The sequence below is a fragment of the Zonotrichia albicollis genome, chromosome 5, assembly GCF_047830755.1.
Source record: "Zonotrichia albicollis isolate bZonAlb1 chromosome 5, bZonAlb1.hap1, whole genome shotgun sequence".
NCBI lineage: Eukaryota > Metazoa > Chordata > Aves > Passeriformes > Passerellidae > Zonotrichia > Zonotrichia albicollis.
In genome coordinates, this window is record NC_133823.1 from 71,641,192 (window position 1) to 71,664,605 (window position 23,414).

General features: G+C 40.8%; 1 long non-coding RNA gene across 1 annotated transcript in view; it reads left to right on the forward strand.

Annotated features, from left to right (window-relative positions):
* Positions 1 to 22,975, forward strand: part of LOC113459095 (uncharacterized) — a 38,279-nt gene extending 15,304 nt beyond the window's left edge. The window contains exons 7-13 of the long non-coding RNA XR_012580585.1: positions 1,825 to 1,964; positions 3,967 to 4,134; positions 6,683 to 6,836; positions 7,711 to 7,900; positions 9,886 to 10,077; positions 11,802 to 11,974; positions 22,754 to 22,975. This is a non-coding gene — a long non-coding RNA (uncharacterized LOC113459095). The remainder of the gene's footprint in view (positions 1 to 1,824; positions 1,965 to 3,966; positions 4,135 to 6,682; positions 6,837 to 7,710; positions 7,901 to 9,885; positions 10,078 to 11,801; positions 11,975 to 22,753) is intronic.
* The last annotated feature ends 439 nt before the right edge of the window (positions 22,976 to 23,414 follow it).

The window sequence follows — 23,414 nt, forward strand, 5'->3', positions numbered from 1 at the left end:
ACACTCCCATCATCAAGTGGGTCTCTGGGACTCCCTCAGGAACGGCAGGCTCTAGATATCCAGCTGCTAGGAACAAAAATAAATCTCTTTGAAGACTTATTTGCCATCACATTGTGTGAGGACTTAGAAAGGCTGAAGCATTTTAATCATTAATCTCCATTCATCAAATGTTGTCATTCTTAACAAAACTCCAAAATAGTTTCAGCTGTGAGCTGGATGTTGCTGACACCAGACTCTGTGCGTAGGTATCAGTTTTGTGGTTAAGATGTGCCACACACAAGGAGTTCCTGTTGCACTCAGAACATCTCCTGCCCATGCAGAGACACCAGGGAGCTTTTCAGAACTCACTATTGTTTATGCTCTTGGTTGTCATGCAGGGAGAGCAGAAGAGCTTTAATAGCTATTGATCATCAGCCTCTATTGGGCAGCATTGGAATCTCTTTCACTGATGGTCAGTCAGCCTGTGCTGCTGACAGATGGTGCTGGTTGTCTCTGCTGTGCTGTGACACCAGCAGCAGCAATTAGAAGTGATCACCTCACAGAAATATTCACTGCACAAGTTGGGTTGATAAAATATCTTAATTCCTCTCAAACTCAACAAACCCTGCTAGTCTTGACTTCACTGGGATGCAAAGAAATCCCGTTTTCCCTCCCTTCTGAGCTGCGTGTTTTAAAGTAGGGACTGTTTCTCTTCCTCCCCCAGCTTTTTAAATTTTATTGCTGACCTAAAAAGAAAGGAAATTTAAAAAAATCTAGGAATATCCATGTGTAGCTAAAACATTCTTTACCTCTTCCTTGCCAGTACTTAAAAACATTAGATAAATTAAAAGTAAACGTGCTCATGACTTAAAGGTGAGCTCTTAACAACTTAAAAACTTTTAAGCTGGCAAGTATTTCTAGTATATTTCATTAGACTGGTTTTCCTTGTCATGTTCCTTCTTTTTTCATAAGCCATGTTTTGCTTCTCCCTTCTGGAGCAATCCAGAGAGCATCAATGTGCCATTGGGCTGGGCTGTGCAGGCAGCAGAAGCAAAGGTTGCTGCCTGTGGGAAAACACACCCTGTCTCCAGATGCACAAATATCCAAAGTGAGCACTTCAAAGGAACAGCAGCTCCTTGCTGGCCAAGGACATGGATGTTGCAGGAACACCCTCAGTGTTCCTTGCTCTTCTGAGAGACAAACTCCCCCAGGCTTCAGGAAAGCTTTGCTTCAGCGCTTCTCTGTCAGAGACACAAAAAGTCCTCAAATTATTTGGGGAGAAGAACCTTATCCCACTTCAGAGACAAGACAGCTTTTGGAGGTACAGAGGTTAGATTGTCTTCCCAAATCAATACAGCATGGGAAGGAGGAATACAACATTCTAGCCCAGAAGTTATTTTGGAGGGGTTTTAGTTCTTTTGAAGCACAAGCCAAAGCCCCTTGCAGGCTCCTGTGGAAATGTTCACATTAACATCAGTTTTTAATTTTTCTGAGGTTTGGGTCTATTTGATGAAGGGGAGAGAATAATGTTGAAATTGCTGAAAAATAGTAAAAATATTTTGACCTGCTCCTGAATTTTAATATATTTGTTTAAGCTGTGTGGTTTTGACTATAATTTTGTTTGTGCCCAATGCTGCAAAAAGGGAGAGCCCAGGCAATGCTAATGCAGAGTGAGGAGGAGACTGCTGCAGTAGCCCTGCTGGCCTTACCTTCTCTCTCAGTACAATTTCTCATCAAATTTCCCATAGCTTCTGATATTTTTGTTAATTATTCCCTCCCAGAGAAGATTTTTCCTCTTACCCTTAGTTCTAAGGGCTTTCTGTCTGATTTATCTTCAATTTTCAGGACTCAATGAAGCAGAAAAACAATGTTAGTCTTTGGTGGCCAGGGAAAAGGAGGAAAGCTCGTGGTGGTCTCCAGATGATCTGGCCCTGACTGAAGCAATCTCCTTCCACGAGGAGGGAGCAAAGGGCTGGCAAGTGCAGGTAAAGCTGCCTGCACTCCATGTGCTAAGAAATCACCCACACAAACACATTCCAGCTTTGGCAGTGCTCAAATAATGGCTATTACTGCTCCAGGGAGGAAATAATTAAAGCCATTTCTTGACTCTGACAGTTTGATACTGGTGGTTTTCAATAGCAAATTACCAACATCTGTACAGCAAAATTCAGCTACTGCAGCAATTATTTAGCAGGGCTAACCACAGAGGTGCTAGGAATTTTTCATTTTCTAGATGTCCCCTCGTTAGGTGTGACCTGCAATTGAGACCCAAGCTGCACACCATGGCAAACTCAGAAATGTAAACGAAACCATCTGGAAAGCTGAATATTCTGTGAAAACCCCAGTGGCAAATGCATCAAAGCCAGAAAATGAAAGACTGGAAAGACATCTGAATGGCTTTCTTAATTATGTGACAATTTCAAGTTTCCAGAGCAATTCAGAAGTAAAATTTATACGAATCATTCAATTCCACAAAAATTAGGGCTTCTCATTGCCACATACTGTTACAACTGTTTTGCATAGTAAACACAGTGAGTGTGACTGTACAAGCTGCAAACTCACATCTACAACCTGTAGCAAGCAGCACAGCACTGCAGATTTTCATTGCTGCTGAAAGAAAGGGGTAGCAAAAGAACTAAATAAGCTCTATACATCCCTAAGTCAAATATTTCTTTTTAAACATTAGATAGAAAAGGTAATACAAGTACAATCAGAGGCTGTGGGATTAAATGTGTTTCTAGGAGAGACCTGATTTGGGATTGATAATAAAAATGCCTTATTTCACTGCTTACGTTGTAAATACTTTTTTGTCAGGGTTTTATGTTATAGTCCACTTTGGTCATGGGTTTACTGATGTATAAAACTTGAGTTTAGTTTGTAAATTGGCACTCTGTCTTCAATTCTGTTTCACTGTTATGAAGCTGCAGGACCCCATCAAGGTGTGATATAATTGGCTGTACAAGTGTGCAGTAATTTTAAAGTAGAGCTTCAGACTTGAGCAGTCTTTGGGGTGGTCTGGTGGGGAGTAAAAATAGATTATGCACTTATCAGGTGATAACTGAGAGGCTTTAAAATAGATCATAGTCTTCATGGCCCATGTCAGCTAGTTAGGCTATGGTAAAAAAATCACCTATAGAGATGGAACAATTAAACCCGTGCTTCCCTTTAGAGGAGAGAGAAACTTGCTTGAAGTGCTAGGAAATCAGAGCAGGTTCCTCAGAGTTAGATCAATTTAATTTAGATATTGATATGCAAGTGTCAGTAATAATGCCTTTCAATTGATTGCTAACAGTTGTATTTTGAAGTGGATAAAGAAGATTTTATTGTGATGATATTTTATCATAACTATCACACAGCAATTTCCAGACCTCATTGCAAGCTGTGTGTTGTGCAGGTTATGGTCAGATTTAATCAGTATATATCAGCTTCAAATCCAAACTTCAGCAAATGACGGTCAAGACATTTTAAGTGGCAGTACAAAATTCTAGTCCTGTGCAGAGGAATTAAATGCAAAGTAAATAGGCTGGGAAATACTTGTAGAGTTCTGCAAAGGAAGGGATTCTGCTCTGTATTCAGCCAGATGCATCTTATGGAGGAGAAAATATCTCAGTGAGTGATTTTTTTTTCACTCTTAATCTTCATTTGACATGAATGTGGACAGGCCAAGCCAGGGTATTAGATTCACATCAGCAGTGCCTTCAGACACTGTGATGACTTAGTGCAGTGAGACCCACATGAATCAATATTGATTGGCCACTTACTTTAAGGCTACTTAATTAAACCTAGCAGGATGGCACAGCTTCCAGGCAAGCCCACAGCTCTGTGATTGATGAGTGTGCTGGGGACAAAGTGGGAAGGACACAGTGCAACAGTGTTCTTTACTCTGCAATTGGGATCTTCTTGTGTAAGGTGAAATTAAAGAGTTGAAGAAGAGGAACTGAATGACTGCAATAAATAAACTAAAAGGGCTGTTTTGTCATTATCTAGGCTGTTGGAGAGGACTTCTGGCTTTTTTCCAGGGTACCTGACTGTCTTATTGCATACTGGTGTCATCCAGGGCATCCAACATGAAGATCTCTAATGTTAATGATAAAGAAAATTACTTCCCTGTGATTGGGATTGGAGTGAGCACAAGTGGCATCACTGTTCTGTCAGGTTGGTCTTATGTGTTTCTCCTAAATGTATTTCGTTCCACAACTAAATGTTTGTGTTTACAAACATTTATAGTGTTTGTTTACAGTATCTACATGTATGGTGTTTGTTTACAATATCTACATCTGGGGGAATCCACTGAGATAATCTGAAATGTGGGTATTTTTCTAGAAATCTCCATCTCCTGATGCTTGGGGAGACGTAATTTTGTTTTTTTTACCAAGCTGATTTAGGCAACAAGTTGTTCTTTATGTGACAGCCTCATGTATTGTGTGTGTTTGTTTGACCAGAGATGCAGAGAATACAACTCCTTGTGTCACTGACAAAACCCTGGGGCTTTGCACCTCCAGATATTTCTGTTTCTCAATGGCCAGTGAGGAGGAAAAGTAAGAGAAGTCTCCCAGATTGAAATGCCATAAGGAATTGTTTCTCATCTGCTCATATTTACACAAAAATAAATAGAGGGAATGATGCTTTTAAAAGTTCAAGCCTTTGAATTGTGCTTAGCAGGCATAAGTCAAAAGTCACTTGCAACACAACTGGGTTTGTTTTTTATCAGCACTTTCAATATCCTGAATCTCTGCTTGCTATTGCAAACAGTTTGGTGAGAGAGCAGCTGAGATGCCAGAGGACAATGTATTGCTCTCTGAGGGGAAAGGCTTGGAAATCGTTAAGATAAAGGCAAGAATTGCTTAAAGAAGTGTGATTTAGGCAGTGAATTGAGTTTTTTTAATATTTCTCCCACAGCAAGAAACAAGCCTTAGAAATTTTTTTTATATTTGATTCTAGAAGGAACCAAATTTTTTTGTCTCCTTACGAACTTTACTGATAAACTCTTAATTGAAGTAATGCCCTTGGCTGAAATAATCCACTCTGTTTTAGTTCTTTACTTTTGTCCAGGTGTATCAATTTCCAAAGACTGGGAGACCTCAGTTCTCTGTATTCAAAAGACTGAATTTTTGAAGATTTTGAACCTTAGAAGTTACAGAACTTGCTGCTTTGAAGTTTTGTCAGAAGTCTGAAAAATTAAGCTTTGTTTCTTGAGTTACCTGTAAGAGACGAGAGAGTTCTCCCAAGAAACATGTATTTGTAAGAATTTCCTGTGAATGAAAAGGATTTTATTGAAGGCAGAGTAGTCCTCACAAAGCTCCTTGAACCATTTGCTTTCTCATTCTTACTCTTCACTCATTTTCTTCATCATGTTTGTGGCATGAGCGTTAAGGTTCTTTGAAGGACAGTGTCTCTGACTTGTCAGGAAAGTTTTCTTTTGGAAACTTTTTCTTTTTGGAACTTGTCTTTTCCTGGGATTTCAGGAAAGACCATGGTACATTTGAGCTTATGAGCTTCAGAGGAGTGCATGTTGCTCTCTGCATTAGTGCTGGAAGAGTGGCTGTGCTTTCCCAAACATTAACAGAGAGATTTAGCTGGGCAGGAGCCCCTGGACTTTTGTGTGGGTGAGAGAATTGCCGTCTTTGATGTAGTGTTAATCAAGACAGCCCTAATAAACTGCAGGACTTGCTGGGATGTGTCCCTCTCCTATTAAAAATACATAGATATGAAGTAATGTTTCTCTCCACTGCCATCTAGTGAAGTTACTATGATCTGAAAGGCTTTGAGACTCAGCTGAGCATTGTGGTAGTGAACTGTATCTTAGTGGCACAGAAAGTCCAGTTGCCTGGAGAAAGTCTGGTATTCATCCCTGGGGTAACAGCAAACACTGCAAAATAAAGGAGGTGCAGTAAATTTGATAATAGAATTCTGTCAATGGTTATGAAGACAGAGACAGTGAAAGGATTTGTGCATGTTATCAGCATTGCAGAAGGGATTGGCAGCACCTAGATTGGAGTTGTAAAGAAAGCAAGTACCAAAACCTCTGCAGGCTGGTGGAATTGTGTAAAATCAGGCATTTTGGTAGAAAGCACACAGGTTCCCTGGGGTCCAATCTGCTGCCTCCAGTCTGGATCTTCAGACCTGCAGAGTGATGCCCACTAAATTCCTCAGTGGATTTTCAGCCTACAACTTGAATGTCACCTTTTGAAAAGAAATGTTTGAGTTTTTCAGCAATGCCCAGGTTGTTTTGGACCATGCATGGAGGTGTTCTCTTACAGCAGTGCTGGGGTGGGCACCAAAGGGCTCGTGCTGTGAGCACACTGCCCCTCTCCATTTCTGTTCAGCTCAGCAGCATTGATTTTGCTTAAAGATCCTTGGCTATTTTTGTAACACACAAGTAGGTCAGCCCATTGCTTCCTGGTAGTGGAAATAGCTAAAATAGAACATACAGATCTGAAATCATTATTCTCTTCATGTATCATTTAGTGAGCAAAAGCTGTCTTAATACTCATGTGAAGTCATCTTAAAATCAGAAACTGTTCCTAAATGCAAGAGACTGAAATAAAGTTGAGAAAAGACATAGTATTAGTATGATTTAGAGGAAGAAAAAAAACAAGAGCAGTGCATACCAGATCCCTTTGATGGCTGAAATGGCTATTTGCACTGCCACATCTGAGCAGTGTCTCTGCATTCTGATTTGTTTGCCATCTTTCCACTTCAGTTTCCCAGGCATGATGGAACAGCCCAAATTCCAGCTGATCTGCAAACCTGTGCACTTCCCTCTGTAGCTGTAGTAGCAGTGTGGTGGATTGCTTGTCTGTCCTTCTACCAGACTTACCACAGAATCTATTTGGCAACATTTAAAGGCAAATTATGTGAGTATCCCTCAGCTCTAGCTGAATTATACATTACCTTTGAGCAGAAATGAAAGGTGAGTTTATTGTTTTAATTTGGAGTTGGCTGCTAAAGTTTGTGCTTCCAGGTGGGAGATGTACATTGCTGTATTTTCTAAAGTTGTGTTAAGGAAGTAAAACAAACTGGTCATCTGGCAAATAAAAGACAAATGCAGGGTGGAGTAAGTTCATTATTATTATCATTTATTTTGTAGCTAAGCCTTTTTAAGCTCTTTCATTTAATTGTGTAATAAATTGTAAATTACGGAACAAAATTTCTTAACTTTGGTTGCTAAAATGTGTGAGAGATTCAGGAACCTTTGAAAAATCTGGAGCTTGTAATTCTGAATGAGTTTGCTCTGTTCAGCAATTGGAGCCATGTTTAAAGAAAAGGAAAAGCCTTTATTTTACTGTGGAAAGGATAAATAGGATTGAATTGTAGCCACTACCCCCCAACCAAGCTGAGTGACTGAGAGAGTTGTTTTACCTATCTCTTGAGGCAATGAACAAATCTTAAATAACAAATAAATCTTCTAAATAATCTTAAATCACAGTCTGCCCAGGCTTATTTACAGAGTGCCAGGGCAGCCAGACAATGACCATGCTGCTAATTATAAGTAAGCAAACAGTTTGGTTCATTGGCCACTTCAGCACTGATCTTTTTCTTTTTTTTTTTTTCATTTCCAGCCAATTTACATTTAAGCTTCTTTGTTCAAGGAATCCTCTTCCTAAGTTAGAAGCAATGACATTTGAACACTTAATTGCATAGTGTCATAATACTTACACTTCATTTTTATTGAAAAAAAACCCCATTTCTAAGTAGAAAAATTCAACCAGTGCATTTTTCTTTACTTAGGTTTTCCTTCCAGGGATTGCAAGGGGATGTTATGGAGAGAATATGGTTCCCAAGCAGCCCTGTTATCAATAGGCAGCTAAGAAGGTACATTAGGAACTTAGAAATATTAAATGCATCAGGAAGAAGAAAAAAATTGAATTACCGTGGTGTTTTCAACCAGAATTTCAACTCCTGGTTTTGACATTGCCAGGTAAGGTTGTAGTATTTACAAGTTCTCTTCTGTTCTTTCTGTGATTGTTTGTGTTGGACCTCACAGACTCCAAGCTTTGTTGTATTTCCCCAAAAGCCATCAGAGCTTGTGGATATCCCAGTGGGATGTAAATTGCCTCGATGTCCCAGGGCCAAAAGCAGCATGGCAGATGCAATGGCACATCCCCTTCGGAAAAGCAAAAAAGGAAAAAAAGCTGCAGGAGTGCCCAGCCCCTCCGAGCAAGCTGGTGATGGATTGGGAGCAATAGAGGAGGGATAATCCAGGGCAGTTTGTTGAGGCACAGGAGGGTTGAAGATGGATGACATCCCTCGTTTTGCACAGTGCTCCTTCCACACATGCTATTAAATCCAGACTGGAAAGTGAAGGTAAAATACTGTGGGATGTGCTTGATATGGCTTTGCATTGACTTCCAGTGCTGTCGTCATTTCATTGCAGTATTGTTTTTAATTCCATCCTGTAAAAATGTTGTGTGGAAAAGATAAATCAAGTTAATCAGGTATGTGGTTATGCAGGACTGCTGCAGTTGGATTTGATAAAGCAATACCAAAGTTTCTCATTGTGCCAGCAAGTTAAAGACTGTCCTATTTCCACAAGAGAAAAAAAAAGGTTATAAAGAATGGGACATCAAGAGTAATCTTTAAATACTTTTCCAGTTAAAAATACATGGATTTAACTTCTGGTCCAGAGTAACATGTAGTATCTGCAGAAATGGCTTGTTTTGTCAAACAAAGATATCAAAAGAGGTTTTTGTTGTTGAGTTGTAGATTTGATTTTTCTTAGAAGTCATCCTGGCTGTTATATCCTCTCTTCCTGCTTTCCAGTCAGGTAGTAATTGCATTCCACCTTCTCCACAGCGTTTCCATTTCACATCAAAATGGTGCACATCAAAATAGAAACACTGGGAGAAGGGAGAAAAGTCTGAGTTACAAACACTGCCCAATATCCACCTCAGTCCTAACCTCATATCCTAAAACCACCAAGAGCTCATGCTTGGGAAAAGTGCAAGTATTTCAAAGCAAATAGTGGTGAAAGGAAAGACTCCTAGGGAAACTTATTTGCAGTCTACCTGTCTTAGCCTCTCTTGGTGGACATTACTTAAAAGTCATAACAATCACTTCCTAGTTATAGAGAAGAGCAGAACTCATCAGCTATTGTGCACATTTATTTCCAGCTTGAATTTTTTTCCGTTTGCTGAAAGAGTAGAATGATTAAGTAAAGTCTTTTGAAAAAACAAATTAGTATTTTTTTTTTTTGCAAGGAGAAGGCTTAGAGATATTGCTAATAAGGCTGCATTCCTTTGATGTCAGGGCTCACGCTGCATAAACTTCATGAACCCGTCATTAGTCCTTGTCAACTCTTAGGGTCCTTTGGCTTGGGGCCAAACAATTGATATAGTGGAGAGCTTCCAGCTAAAATAACAGCCTCTGCATCTTTATCTTCCCATCCATCAGATTGTTGGTGGAAGATAGGGCTAATTTGTCACTCTACCCACTTGGAAAAGTTTGATAAATGGCTTAATTAGATTTTTTTTTTTTTTAAGAAATCACGTTTCTTGAGAATGAGAGGTTGGGAAAACAAGGGCTAAGGATTGAATTAGAAAAAGAAAATATTTTTTCTTCAGTACAGATCAGAGTAAGCACAACCATTACACAGTCAGGAAAAGTGGAAAGAATACAGTTGCTTGGAAGGATTTCCAAGGACGAAAAAACCAAATCATCCTAACACACAAATGATCTGTGGGCTATGCAGCTGCCCAAAGACCGTGGCAGACCAGTATAGAAACATTCACCTGAAGAGTGCCTTTTTAAATATGCTGCCCCCCAAATTGCAAATTGTGCACCTCAAAGCACAAAGTTGCTTTTGTGTTTAGAGCTCTAGAAAAGATAGCCAGGCAGCCTTATAGCTAAATGGACATCTAAATAGAGAATTAACTAACTCTGTGTGATGCTTTTCCTGTCTTCCAGCAGGCTACGGACACCAAAGGGAGCTGTGCTTTCCAGGAGGCTCCTGGGGTTGGTGCCTACACCACTCAAAGCCAGGACTTTGCTTCAAATCTCCCTTTTGGGATAAAGAGAGGGCTGCTCCAAGGCCATGGATCGAGGACTGAGCAAGTCCAGTTCACAGTTTTGAATGTTCCTGCTCAAGATTTGCTAAAGGTAAAAGGATATTTGCATTTTCTTCTTTTCTTGAGGTAATTTAGTGACTTACGAGTCAACCAGCCTACATGGATTACAATAATTGGTTTTGATGTTTTTCAAACTTGAAGCCAGAAAAAGGGAGAGAGAAGCTGAGTAACATTTTTCTCTTGACTGTTGTTTCCATCACTGTGTTTGGATAATTATCCTTCCACTTTGCATAATTATGGCATGTATTCCTACAAGTGGATGTGTTGGTGACAGCTGCCAATCTTAACATGTTAGAGATGTCTGGTCTTTGTATTTCTAAGCATCTCTTTATGTGACTATTTCATGTGGGTCACCAGGGGAATACATTTCTCCTTTCTCTGGTCTGACATAAATTAATAAAGCAAGAGACAAACTGATCCTCCTTTTTTTGATAAACTGTCCAGAAATTGGATGTAATTCAGAAATAATTTAAAAACTCTTAAACCCCTGGGCAGAAATTTATAATGGTAAGGAAAAGAGAAACATTTTTCAATTAAAAAGATTTAGAATCCCTTTCTCTGCAGAACACTAATCTGCAATGACTCTGAGGGGTAATAGGCCTGGTGTTAGTGCTTCCCCAAGGAAATGTCTTATCTTTTGCACTAAATTAATTGTGTCTTTCTCACACATCCTAAAGCTGTCAGTTTGGGCATTCTGTGTAAGGAAGCTCATGATTTAAAGTTTCTGAGAAAGAAGGCAAAACAAAAGTGTTTAAACAATGATGACCTCTTATGCCCCACTCTCCAGGACCTGTTCTGAAGAGGATAGCCATTAACATTAAATCATTCCCATTCCTGGGAAAGTCATAGGGGCAAGTTGTGGGAGCAGCCTCTGTGTGGGTCAAGTCCTGGAGGTGTGATGTGCAAGAGCACTGCAGCAAAAGTCAGGATGAAGTGGGCATGGCTTGGGATAACACAGAGGTCTGGCAAGGGCACCATGGCAGAGTTCTGCTGTCCAGCCTCCCAGCACAGTTCCCATCAGAAATGGTCCCTCCTGACTCCTTGGTGGCCTCTCCAACACCAACTCATCCCAGTGCAAATGGCACATGGGAAGGGTGCTGTTCCCCCATGCCAGGGTGACAGAAATGGAGCCTTGGTGACCCAGTGCCAGCTGGCATGGCCTGCCCGGTGGGATGGAGCCAGGGGCTCCTGGAGTGGTGGGGAGTGGTGGAGCTGCTCCATCCCACCGGGCAGGCCATGCCAGGAGCTTCTTGGAAGTGTGGGCGCAGACACCTCACAAGCAGCGGGACCTGGGCTGTGGTGCCTTCCCTGCAGCAGTTCCTGTGAGTTGCTGTGAGTCTCCAGAAGCCTTGTCAGGGCTGTCTGGGCTTGTTCTCCCTTGCTGCCTTCACCCAGGCCGGAGGGCTGCCCTGGCCTGCAGCTCAGCAGGTGTTGTTTGCAGAGCTGTTGTTGCAGAAGGTGCCCCCTGTGCTGTCCTGCATCGCCCTGCTGCTGGCACCAGCTGCCAAGTGCCCTCTGTTGGTGCTGTGAGCTCAGAGCTCTCAGGCTGTGCTTGTCACTTTAATATAAGGGGAAAAAGGAGCTACAAAGGCATCTCATGCTTCCACAAGCTGTGCAGTGGTGATGGCTGGGCCAGCTGCTCATGGACAGGATCTGCTCCCAAGACAGGAATTACCCAGATCCCTAATGAAGTGAAGAGAAATTGTATTTACAGCTTTAGATCTTCACTAAGAAATCTGATTTATCTAATTGTAGAATCTGAAAGCTCAGCAAAGTGGCTGCACATTGGGACATGAAAAGTGTATTTACAGGATTATTTTTTTGCGTTGAAGAGAAATCAAGCTTTTTCTTCTGTATAAAGAAATGTCTTGGACATGAGGAAGAAAAGGAATATGTTAATCCCTGTGTTACTGATTTGCTATTTTAAAGTAAGTGAATATATCCAATATGTTTTACTTTGTTTTAAAAGTAAGAACTGTCAGAAATAAAACTCTTTAAGTCTAGAGTAATTCTTTTTGATTTAGAGCCAGTTGTGGTTATTAATGTGTTAAATGAATTCAATATGTTTTGAATTGCTTCGCCACTTGGTTTACTTGGAAACTAAAACCATTTGTAACAAAACAGTTAGACTGGTTCTAAGTCAGACCAGTGTATAAGACCATGTAAAACTAATGGTGCACTTCAGACCATCAAAAAACATTTTTCTGGACTAGATAACAGACAGTTATTAGAAACCAAACCTAAAACTCTTCAGGTACTTGGAAAACAGAAGTATTTCTCTGCACTTTCATCTTATGATTTGCAATTTCAAAAACCCCCAACTCAATTGAAAGGAAACTCAAGGGTCAGGATGAGATTTCTGCACACACTGAGCAGCCAGCAGAACTAGCAAGAGCGGACAGGAACTAACTTGAAGTTTTGCAGCAAGTCTGCTGTAAATCCAGACATAGATACAGATTTCAGCCTGCATGAATGTGTGTGGTAGGTGATCTCACAAGGTTTTGCTTCATTTATGGATTAGATGGTTCCCAAGAATTGAGGGAGATGAACGTGGTTTCTTCAAGCTGTCAGGTATCCTTTTTTTTCCCCAGTGGTTTACTACACATAGAACAGGCTCAGATACTTTTTTACAAGCACATTTTTAATACCTTTTTCAGAATGACTATAAATCTGCCATCAGTTTGTTTGTTTATACATGTGGCTTTAGAAGAACCTGTTACATGTAATAAATAGAATTGAGATTAATAAATAGCTCCTAACCTGTGCAGATCACTGTGCAGGAATCATCTCTGGCAGTTTCTCCTAAGACATGAAATGAAGCATCCTTTCAGTACTTCACTTTACAGTAGACTGAGTTTTATTCCAACCAAAGTCTTAAGAGTTTTATTTAGAGCCCGAGCTGAAATCTGCACTTTTAAACTCTTCATAAAATGCTCAGAAAAACTGAGTTTTCAGTACAGGTTTTCAAAATTATGCCTTCATTTTTATCCAATAGAAAAGGGTAGAAAAAACAGAAGTAAAATGTCAGATTTATTGAAGTGTAAAAACCTGTACAAATGGATCCCAGGTGGAGTTCAGTCATGAGCAAGGGTTTCAGGATTTGGGCATAGGGATGGCCTGTGGATTGCTTAGCTGTGGACCAGGCTCACTTCTGGGAAGAGTAGGTGGAATCTACCTTGAAATGGAAAAATTGTCAACCCTCCACCCTCTGATGGCACAATGATCTTTGAATAGGAGTTTTAGTTATGGGCAGATCTAGCATTGGGATGTGTCAGATAAATGGGAATTTTGTCTAAGTACATGTGCATTGTTAAGGCTTTGATCATTTGGCTATTGTCAGAGGGGAGAAAAGCAGCCCAGTGAGTATTCAAAAACTTCTTTGCTTCATTGTTCCTCCAGTGAGAGTGACAGTGACAGATCTTGTAGTTCCTCTGGCCTCATCTACTGACCAATAAATACAATTTCTGCATGAAATATCTAGCCCACTACATATTATTATCAATTAAATTAACTACATTTTCTTTTCAGTACAAATTCCAGTTGTCCCTGGACCCACTAGGAATGTGAGGGGGAAATACAATGATGAGGGGCTATAAACCCAAGGGCCAGGACATAAAGCACAGGATACATACGTACTCAAAATGGTTTATGTATGTTTGCTTTGATCTTTAAATGTAAACCTAATGCTTATCACAAGTTAGTGATTGCTTGCCAGAGCCAGATTTGCCTTGCACTCTAGCATCAAACTTGAGGCAGTGAGAGCAGCATGAAAATAACATCCAAGTTGTTAATGCCTTGGACTTTCTTGGCTTTTCTTTGCCTGTAGAACCAGAGGTGAACATATCAGCCTTTTAAATTTCCTTGATAAGTCTCATTCCCTCTAGGATTAAACATTCCTGAACATTTTTATGCCTCATTGAGCTCTTTCAGAGAAACAAAAATTAATACTTTAGCTCAACATTTATACTCATAAGACCTAATTCCCCTTGCCTGTAGTTATTGTAGCCGTGGCCATTCCTGCAGAGTTACACTGTTACTCTCCAGTCTGCTTTGTGCACTTGGATTTTATGTACACAGATTTTGTGTGGCTCTGACCAGTGGGAAATGACTCAGCAGTGTCCTGCAGGGGTGAGTTGGATTGGGTGGATGTCAAGCATGGATTTTGGATGCAAAGCCAGGACACTTTGTGCATTCTGTGCATTTAAAATCAGGCTTAACCACTAAGTACTTGGCTTTGGGTATCACAGCTGAATCCAGGCTAAGCTGAACACATAGAGACAAGAGTTAGCACCTCATAAATACTCAAATATTTGCAAAGTCATTATTGGCACAATGTGACCCAGCTCTCCTGAAGTAATTGGGCCACCTGATTTATACCTGTGGAGGAGACCTGGCAAAGGTGAACAGGGACACAGCAGATGGGGTTTTGAATGGCTGCCCTGTGGCTCCTCCAGATATCTTTACTAGCCACAGTCTTTTTGGTTATCTGGCCCTCAGTTCTTGCAAAGCAATTTCCTGAGGTGCCTGAAGTAAAAAAGTAAGAGTTTTGTGAACAGCTGAAGTTTTATATTATGAGAGTTTGCTATGAGATGGCCGAAGATATTTTCCATTATTCCTGTTTGCTTTCTGACAGCCAGCTAAATCAAACCTGTATATTTACACAAGGAGCATCCCAATAAACAGCTCATGTGCAGTATTCAGTATCTGTGTAGCAGCTTAGAGCAGGGAAACGAGTGTGTGAAGGTGGTAGAGACTTGATAGAAGGTGAATTTTTGTCCCAGCAAATCTTTGTTAAAGAAATCACTGCCCAGGAGGAAGGAAGCAATGATCCATCCCAGCTCAGACAAAACCTGAAGCACCTATAAATTAGTTTATTATTTCATCTTTTCCTGTGTAATCTTAAATAACATATCTTGGTGATGTTACAGTTTGAAAGAGTGAGATGGCACACCAGGAAATATGACCAAAAAAAAAAAATCATGTGAACAAGAAGAAAAGCACATTTTCTCCTTCAGATGATGACTGGTTTAGAATGAATAAAACTTGAAAAAAGGCTATCTCCTTTTATCTTCCTAAGTCACATAAACAGATTAGGAATTGTCTGTTTGAGGAACACAAGGCTTTCTATGTGATAGAGTGCTGAGGTGCAACAAAACCAGTCCACAGATGCGAGGTACATCTGATTTGCCTTTTACGTTGGAGCTGCTGCCTGGCTGCTGAGCAGCCCTCCTGCAATGGGATGTGTGAAATTACAGCCTCATTTCCTGAAGTGATGGGGACACTGCTGAAGGGCCCTGCCACACTCAGGTTCATTTAGAAGGTCATCCAAATGCACAGATGTTTGTTTCAATCTCCTCTAGTAAAGGAACTGGGTCTCTGTGATTGTGGTACTGTGACATTTCCAGTACTCTGGACAGGGCAGGATCCATCCAAAAATGCTCTTTCTTGCACTGCCAAATTAGCTCTGTCAAGGAGTGCAAAGAGGCAGAAAATATAAGTAAGTAGTCTGCAATTTCTTCTTCCAAGAGGCATAATTTGGGGATTAAAATAAGAAGTTTACACTATCTGCTATTCTGTTCAAATTAGTATATACATTTCTAACTCGTATGTTATATATTTTACATAGTATGGATCTAACTAAATTTGCAAGCAGATAAATAATTCCAAATGAAGTTGGAAAGAGGTGACCCATAATACTCAACTTGAGTGCTTTCATATACTGGCTCCCTATTAGATTTCATGTAGTAATTTTAGAATTTAACGGTGCCAGCAACTTTATGTTCATACTTAACAGTTACTCCCTCAAACTTAAGAGTTGTTCCTTTTGACTAAAATGAATTCAATCACCTTTTCTCCATCTATTATGAACTCAATGTATTATATAGTAAAACTGACCACCTAAACCACCCCAGGTAAAAACCAACTAACCAAAACAAACTGAGAGCAACTAAAGGTGATTTCAATAGCAGAGTTTTCTGGCAACTTAATTCTGTTGCTTTCAGAATTATATCTTTGATATTATTGTCCTTAAAATAATTGAACAAAATACTAGCCAAGTTGAAAAAGCTCAGCAAAAGCTAAGGCTGTTGAAAGCTTCATATCTCAAATGCTTCAAGTGTCCTTTAAGAAACTTTGTTCTGGTGTTCACATACATTAGCCCCCCTATTATAAATGTGTTTTGAGGGGAAAAAAACCCTAAATCACCATTTGGGAGCTGTATTTCCTCAGGTAACATTGGTAAGGCCCATAAAATTCCTCCTGCTTAAGCCAATGTAATCTTGTGAAATCTGCAGGCTACCATGAAGCATTTATGAAAATGTGGTGCCTGCACAGGCCTTTGTGTGGTGAATGCCAGAAGTACCACCATGTACAGGACATATTTTTAATATTGATGGAAATGGAAAAACCAAGCTCAGCCAGATTTGTGCCCCAGGCTTGGAATGTGAACACTGACCACCTCTCTTGGCTACATCCAGCAGTGGAGGATGGGGAGATCAAGAAGTGCACAGGCTGTCAGGGGCTCCTGTGTGCTCCTGGCTGCCCTCATGTCTGGCAGTCATCTTCCTGCCTCTTCTGTGTGGTAAGAGAGGATTAAATTGCAGTTTAACAGAGAAAACTGAGTTTCAGATAGACCAGCAATTCCCTCCCCAGTGGTGGAGGAGGCACCACCAAGAAGTGAGCGATTCCACCCACAGCCCAGCCTTGTCTGTTCCTCTCCCTCCCCACTGAAGGCAGAGGGAGGTGGGATGGGAGGTTAAACCAGGTGCTTCTTTTTTTATATGCTTAAATTAGGAAAAATGAATCTACCTTAGCTGACTTCCCCAGCAACACACACAATGCTTAGCTGGGGCATGATTAACTATTCCATCTGCTGGTATCCTAATTACAGTTACTGTAACCATGGCTTTTGTCCTGCTGTATGACTAGGGAAGGAAAAGACAAAGAAAATTAGGCTCAGTAGACACAAACAATAAGGGGGTGGATTTTTGTGCTTAGTTGGTTTTTTTTAACCTGTTAAAAAAAGCAACGTGTTCCCTCTTGTCCTGGAATGTTATTCTCACCCAAAGTCTAAGTTTTGAAAATTGTAAGTTTTTTAGCTCTGTCCTCTACTTGCTTAATTCAGTTCAGTTGTAGCTCTAGAGTTCTTTGTGAATTATATAAGGAAAAAGAAATCTTTCAGCCCTGAATTGAAACACCCTTCCCAAGTGCTGCTTCTCTTGGGGGCAGCAGTACCATTTTGCAAGAGAAGTGATGAACAAAAATGTGATCCAGACTTCAGGACTAGCGACATCTCACACTGACACAGTGCCTTGAGAGAACAATAGGATAGGCTGGCACACCTCCTGTAATAGAGTAAATTAAAATAACCAGTATAAATACCTCACAATGCCACCACATATTAATAAGGTATCACCAATGAATGGCTGCAATTCCCATCTACTTGAAAAGGAGAGGTTTTGTGTTGTCATTACATTGCAAAGGTTCCACATTGCTAGAGTTTTGTACTTCTTTGATGTTTCTTGTAGGCAGCTCCTCTAAGCACTGACTCCTCCTTCTTTTCACAGCAGCCAACCAACCAACCTACTCTTATTATTGGCTACAGCTGTGGCCTGTTAAAGTCAGGCCTGCTCCTAATCTTTAGTAATTAACCCAGCTGCAACTCTCTAAGGGGGTAAGATTACTCTCTACACTACCTTCATTCACCTACACTCGGTCCCCCTACAGTTGTGTAGTTGAGACACAATTAAATTATAACTATCTTTTACACAGAATGAACTTTTACTGTTGAAATGACTGCCTGGGCTCCAGGCACACTGCCACCAAGGATCAGGCATGCCTTAGTTCTCTGCTGCTGCTTCAGCTCGATGTGGCTTAACAGACAAGTGGAGTCTGGCCTGCAAAGTTACCATTATAATGTCAACATAAATATAATTACATTTTCTTCAGCAATGGAATTAGTGCCATCAGGAAACAAAGTCATTTCAGGTTTCTCCTGCTGTGGTTGTATGAGCTTGGGGTCTAACTACCAACCAGGGAAATTTGGCCTTTGTGCTCAAGTAATGCAGTGCTGTGCTTTCCATTTCGAGATGAAATTACTACTAGTGGGATTTGTGCCTTAGGAAAAGAATTTGTGCTGCCAAGTCTTTTGGTAGTTGAGGCTGCTTTGTGTCACCACATAAAGATAGTTATTTACATGGTCATGCATACACAGATGCACAGCTAGAGCTTATTTGCATGAGTGTGTGTTGGGTTGGGATGTCTTTTTAGGAACATTAGTGTGATGTGAATCATTTTAAGTGCAATTTTTATGAGGAAGAATATGAGCCTCCAGGTACCTATTCCCTGTCTCTCTGAGTGCACTCATTTTTTAAGGTTCTGGAGGAGGATGAGGGATCTCAGCAGGAAGCCCTGGGATGCTGCTCCCTGCATCTCCTTATTGCAGACCCAGGCAGGCCATGCTAAGGATTTCCTGGCAGGCCATGTGCCCACATTTTTCCTGGTGAAAGCAAGGATTGGATATAGGAAAGGGGAAGGACTTGGTTAACTATGGACTTTTATTCTGTGTTTTAATGTACCAGTCAGTTGGGAAATAAATTAATCACTGGAGATTCCTGGAGCATTTCTTGTGCATCAAGAGGAGGTTGGCTTTTCCCTCAGCATCACAGAACACACAGAATTAGCTTAGAGTGATGGTGAAGAGCTAATTCTCCCTATAATTGTGCCTCCTGTGCCAATATTGTAGTGTTCCCAAAAACGGTCTCAAATGAGATTAAAATCAACAAAATGAAGCCAATTTCTCTTACACATAGCCTTAAGCCTTTTTTTCAAAGAAATCTGAAATTATACTGCAGGATAAGTATTCCAGCTGCTGCTTCAGTGGTGTCCAACTGCAGTGATTTAGAGCAAAGCCTCCATGAAAGCAAAGGGAAATTTGTGCTCAGCCTTGCCTGGCCAGCTGGATTCCAAGTGCAAATCAAGCCCTTGTGCTGCCCTTATTCAGGGATAACAGTACAGATCAGTGAGGGTGGGTTGGCATTTTAGGTCACATAAGGGCACTTCTGAAGCAAATTTCCTGATTTCTGCCACTTACCATGCTTTTCCTTGCACCTCAGGTCAGAGCATAGGAACTGGGCTTTTGGATGAACCAACACCAGGAAGGTACTCCAGGACCATCCTTCCTAAGCACCAGCCAGTCCAGACAAGGGGCTAGACTGGAAAACTGAGCCACATGCAAAGTGTGCATGTGGGGTCCCCACTACCAGCTGTGGATCTGCTCCTGTTTAGCTTCTCAGTGTAGGTAGAGCCATCTGACACCCAGGTGAAACACTAGTGCATTGCAGATTCTCACTTTGAGTAAATTGGAAATTTAAATAAGTAGTAGAAACCTTAAAATAATACAGTGCTCATCCCGAGTGGTTTAAACTCAAGGCTTTCAACTCCCTAGCACAGTTTCTTTCTTCCCCTCCTCAGCTGAAGAAGCAACTCTGCTTTTATGACTCTCCATTACCATATGGATGTTAAAAAAAAAAACAAACTCAGCTCTTTTTCACTATGATTTACATTCCAAATTTGCTTATTTACTCCTAGGTAGATTAATCTTGTCTTTAATTAATTTTATAGCAATTACATGCTTTTAATCTGTGGTTTAGTGATCTATTACTTACAGCTGCAGTGAACAAAATACACACAGGCTGGGGGAAACACATCCCTTGTGTAGGTGGCCACTGTGGGCCTCTTTTAAATTATACCAAGCCTCATGAGCTAAGGCCTAAGTAGTTTTCAGGATTTGAACAAATGAGGACATTTCAGTCAAGGACATCACTGGCAGCTCTTTGTCAAAAGTGTAAAAAGTGCAAAGCCCAGAAAACTTGTCCCAGAAAGTTTAAGATCACAAACTTACAGGATTGTGTTCAAACACTCTGTACTGGTTTTAATCTTCCTCTTGTTTATCTCTCATTGCAAGTGTGTCAAATTACTCGAGTTGGGATAGGAGAAATTAATTCACAAACTGGATTTAAAGTTTTGTTGGACTGACTTCTAGTGTGCAAAAAGTGTACACTTGTATTGCTCTCCTCTCCTGAACATCTGAAGATGACAGCACTAAAGAATTAGTCCCCAGAGCATTATTATCCACTTCCAACTGATGGGGCAAAAAGAGATTTGATGGCTTCTTCAATACACTGTGGTAAAGCTAGGAAAGGAATCCAGATGTCCTGGTTCCTCATCCTGTCCCTGAACCACAAACCACACATCCCTGCCTTATTAGCGACAATCACAGCACATGAAAACAGACTATTTATATCTGAATATTTCATCTGTTCTCACTCATTATTCCCTAACTCACCAATGTAATTATGTTGGCAGGGCGACAGTCTCTTTTTTCCCAGTAAGAGCAAACAGATTGTTAGGTTTTCTGCGGAGATACAAGCTGCACAAGAAGAACTCCCAAATAAATCAGATCAAAAGGACCATGTTTCCATTGAAACATCCTTGGTCAGGCAGCAGTGGGAGAGAAGGTTTTGTAACATCTTCCTTGGCTGACTCGAACAGCTGCATTAAAAGCACTGATCAAGAAGGGTTAACTTTGAAAAGAATATTAACCCAGAATAGGTTTAGCCAAAGAGAGAGAAAAAAATCCAATAAAACGGGGCTTTGGAAAGTTCTGGTTTTCAAATGTCATGCGATACTTAACAGTCCTCAGAGTTTGCATAACCAGCAGCTTTGGAGAGAAAAATGAGATGGTCTGAGCAAAATAAATCCAAGATTCACATTTCATAAATATCACTACAAGTCGCTTTGGTGATTACATATTCTCTGATTAGCACAAACGATGCTTGTTCTGGTAAAACACTTGCTCCCATGTATGGGGAATATCATTGCACCTTGGGCAGAACACAAGGCTCCTTGAGAATTTCCCCGCTGGAGTCAGTGACACCACATTTCACTCTGTTTGAGGCAAGGAACTTGCTGGTCTTGGCAGTGCTTGGGCTGCCTCATCCTGAAGTGGCAGCTATGCTCTGTGTCTCAGATGCAGGCATTAGAGACAGATAATGTGCATAATCACAATCCTTTTCATTTCCCAGTGACACGCAGGAGTCAGGTTGTGTTTGTTAGCATGTACACAATATGTACAATAGTCCTGCTCAATAGGACACCACAGTTCATTGCTACAAAATTCAAGTTTCCAAGCAGACTCAGAGCAAAGGCTGAGAGTATAACGTGGATTCATAATGTTCTGGTTTCAAAAAACAATCACCAATTAGCAGGAATGTTTTGGTGGGATTTTTTCTCTGCTGACCACATGCATCCAAATGTAACCCCGAGAAATCTCCCCTGTAGTGGACACAACTATTTGAGAACACTGGAGGGAGAAGGCAGCTAAAGAGCACCGTGTTTTCATCTCTTGCTAAGTCAGAAACTCTCCACTATGCACGTGCTCTTCTGTTTTCTGCTGGCCAGGGTTTGGTGACTTGGTACAGCCCCACTACAGTTCTGAAACCCTCTGTTGTTTAACACCACCAGTGAAATGGGCACCATAACCTCTGTGTGGCCCTGGAGCTGCACAGGAATGATTTCCTGCTCTCTGCAAAGGAAGATGCCTTCAGATTCTGTTAAATGATAACAAATAAGGAAAAGGAGGCCTCCCCTAGTTCTAGCAATCCTATCCCTCCCACTGGGCTTTCCTAGAGGTGGCAGAGTTGAAACTCGCAGGTTTTATTTTCAGAACATGGTCATTTCTCATTTTGGTATTTTAAAGTAAACAATCCTTGGTTCCCATGTATTATTCAAGTAGAGAGAAGTGGGTATCCAGTGCACAGATAATCAAACATCCAGACAACCTTCTTAAATCGCTTGAGAAACTTCCCTATTGCTGTTGTTATCATTTTCCATCCACTTTCTCCAATTATCCAGCACATCAAACATTATTTTGTGTTTTCCCCACAGCTGTGGGGTGAAGCAAGCAAGAGCTGTGTTCCTTCTAGCTCCCCTAACAGTGCTTGCCCACAGGAGAAGAGAAGGAGCTGCACAGATGTTGCTGGTATCACATTAATACAGAAATAACCTGTTGAAAGTAGATTTGTTTTCAAACCTTTCAGTGAGAAAATATCAGTTTCAGATGGAGGAATTAATGATTTTAACCTGCCTATCAAGCTCTTTCATTGCCAGCATGTAAAATAGTTATTGATGTTTCAAGTTGCAAGTAGTAATGTTGAGGGTTTTTTCACTGCTGCCAAAACATTTACATGAAGCTGCTATTCAGATCAAATTATCTTGAAACTGCAAAGCGTGCGTGGATTCCAAATTATTCATTTGGAGAGATTGTTGCACGTTGAAATTACACGGTAGAAACTCACAAAACACCACGATTGCCTCAGATTCAGGGATGGCAGAAATAGTTCTTGAAAGAACTCTTCTCCTTCAATGCAGTAATGAAACAGACACAGGCTTTGGCTGTGTTTAAACCAGAATTCCACCAGCCCTGCTTTGTGATCCTGGCTTTGGTTCCACCACCCTTCAGACACAGACAGCTCAAAGAGAGGGGTGCTGGGGAAGTGATGCATCAGGAAGCTAAAGCACAGACACTAAAGAGATGTGACCTTTTGGGGAATGACAAACCAAAAATGTAAATTCCAAAAGTGCAGTGGACACTCAGAGGTGCTCAGTGCTGGTAGGATCCTATTAACTATCTCACATTTACTTTTCAGGAACACACCAGTTGCAGAAGACACTCCAGAATATCACCAAAAAGAGGATTGGGCAATTTTAAGTTTTTGATGAACCATCATTCCAGGTATTTTGATGTGCCTTCCTTTGCATAATGTTCTAAATGACTGCTGGTTTTTAGTAAGGATTCTGTGTTGCAATGAAAGAACAATCTGGCCACATTAAAGACATCCCTAAGAAACAAGTGCTTCCCTCAAAGAACCATAAAGGTAATTTTCCAAGAATCACAGGTGTCTAATTTAGCACCAAAGATAAGGAGTCAATTCTCTCTAGCAGAGATAAAAATGCAAGAAAATCTTAGAGATAAAACTAAAAACTCCAAACTGCTGTCAGAAAAGAGCTGGCAAAGAAAAGTGAGGGCTGTAGAAAGAGCTCACCTGTGAGGAATATTGAGTGTGGCACTGGAGCAGGGTCCTTTGCCCTTTCAGTCACTGGTAATTGGAGATTAACATCTAAAATTTGTGTGCTTTTCCCCTGCAGGTTTGTAGTTGATTTGTTCTCATTCCTTCAGTGAAATATCCTGAAAAGCAACAAAAAAAGCAATAGGGTGAGACAGGTTCCCCAGATGTGGTGGGGAGCGCTCAATGGGTGTTTGTCTGCAACAGGAAATCAGTGCCTGTGTGCTCTGCCACTGTGCTGTGT